Raw genomic sequence first — 2,251 nt, 5'->3', positions numbered from 1 at the left:
GGTAAGCCCGTCCCCTCCCCAGCCCCTTCTCAAGGGGATCCCAGCTGTGTAGGCTCAGGGCAGGGGGACTGTCAACCCCCAGCACCGACCCTCCCTCCCCTGGAATGGCCAGGACAAGGTTAGGCCCGCCCTGGCCAGGAGCTGGGCCTCTCCTCAGGGCCAGGACCACCCACACCCTGTTCTAACCCCGCCCCAGGAGACCCCAGAGTCCAGCAGCAGCAGAGTGAGTGCTGGGAGCGTCAGTCAGCGTCCCGGGTTAACAAGGGTGCAGGGAGGGCACAGGACAGGGACTGGGGTGTCGTGTCCAGGCTGGGAGGCTGAGCTCAGGACGCAGAGCTGGTCCCTCCTGAGGGGAAATGCCCCAAAGTAGACTCGGAACGTAAGCCCTGGCTGGTCAGAGACAAGACCCTTCCAGGCTCAGCCCTGGCCTCCATGACCCTCCCTCCCTGTCCCGACATGGCTCCTTCTCCTCGTCCAGGCCCCCCGACCCAGCCCCAGGGCAGCCGGCCCCACCTACGAGGTGAGTGTGGCCCTCCATGTTCTGGTCCCGCAGGCCCCGGAGGACCCAGGATCTGTCCCCACCCCACACCTGGCTGAGCTTGGAGACTAAGGAAACTGCAGTGAAAACGGGAACAGGGAGTGGTGGGCAGAGCAGGGAGGGGCCTGGGAGCAGGAGCCCCTGAGCACAGCCGGGTCCAGCCACAGAGCAGCCCGGTGGGCCCAGAGCTGGGAGAGGCCGCGCCCTGCTCTGAGAAGCCTGCAGGGGTCAGAGGCCTCTTCTTTCTCTTTGCAGGAACTGCTACACCCTGACACAAATGTGTACTGCCGGATGGACCACAGAGCAGATGTGGCTTCTTAGCTTCCTCCAGGAACTGCCCCTGTGGGCTGACGGAGGGTCCCCTAAGTCCCCAGCCCTGTGGAGGGGGCAGGACATGGAGCCTGAGCCAGAGAATCAGCTGAGTCCTGGGCAGCCTCTGGGTCCTCGGGCTGGGGACAGGGATCCCTCCTGGAACTTGCCTTCATGGAGCAAGAGCAGCAAGGAGCTCGTCCAGGCTGCAGCTGGGAGGGAAGACATGGGGAGCGGTGAGTCAGGGAGACTAGGCTGGGGTTGACCTTGGGGGCTGGATGGGAGAGATGTGAGTTATGTGTGTCTGTCCCCGTCATGGAGACCTGGACTGTAATTATATTGGACCCACCTGCTTACTGGTTAAACCACAATACTCTCCCAGTCTCCTGATCTTTCATTTAATCTGCAAAGTCTTTTTTTTTTTTTTTTTACCATGTGACAAATTCACATGGGGATGAAGATGTGCACATCTTTGAGAGGCCCGTCCCTTGTCCACCACACTTCGTAAGGCCATCTCCACTCTTGGCTCATTGCTCATTACACAGAGCACATGGCAGCCTGGCCTTGGTCATCCTGATTATGGTGTCATTTTCCGCAATAATATTTACAGCCCCCTCCAGGTCCTGAGAGAGGGAGACAGAGGCCACTGAATGTTCCCCAATAGCTCTCCACCTTCTCTTTGGTAATAATGATAGCTTTTTGAAATGGAAAGACTGTAAGCTATAGTTCTGTTTTGGGGGGGAGCGGGGGAGAGAGGGAGGGAGAGAGGGAGAGAGAGAGAGAGAGAGCACAAGCGAGCCTGAGCGCAGATGGAACCAGAAAATCCTCTCACCCGCCCTTCAGTAGCTTGTGCTTTTCAGCACCACGGACAGTGACTCAGAGACTCGACTTCCCAGGGGCTGCAGCAGGGAGCCCGCAGGTAGGGAGGGACTGCAGGACAAGCCAGCCATTCTGTTCTACCCGAGAAATACGCAAGGGGGGAGAATCTGATTCTTCTCTAATTTCTCTGATTTATATATTGTGACCCCTTTGCATGCATCTGGGTGTATGATTGTTGGCACATCCATTGCCACTCCCTGCAGGGACGATTTTGCACCCGGGGTGTGACTCCGGCGAGGCTGACAGCCCATGCTGGCCTCCTGGCGAGTATCCTTGGCCCAGAGACTCAGGCTGCTATTCTGCCTACAATGTGGTGGGAACATTCCATGATTAATTTCTGCCCCTACCGCCCCCCCCACCTTGCCTGACCTTGGAAGCTCACCCATCACCCAGCCAGAGCAGCCCCTGAACAAAGCGTCCTGCTCCCCAGCCCCAGCTGAGCCCCAGGAAGCTGAGCTGGGCCGCCGGGCTACTCTGGCAGCTGCTCCGGGCCGAGCCTTGTCACCCCATTTTATTCATTTCTGC

The sequence above is a fragment of the Propithecus coquereli genome, unplaced genomic scaffold, assembly GCF_000956105.1.
Source record: "Propithecus coquereli isolate 6110/MARCELLA unplaced genomic scaffold, Pcoq_1.0 Scaffold42, whole genome shotgun sequence".
Classification (NCBI taxonomy): Eukaryota; Metazoa; Chordata; class Mammalia; order Primates; family Indriidae; genus Propithecus; species Propithecus coquereli.
The sequence above is the reverse complement of the archived record's forward strand: the minus strand, read 5'-3'. Positions refer to the sequence as shown.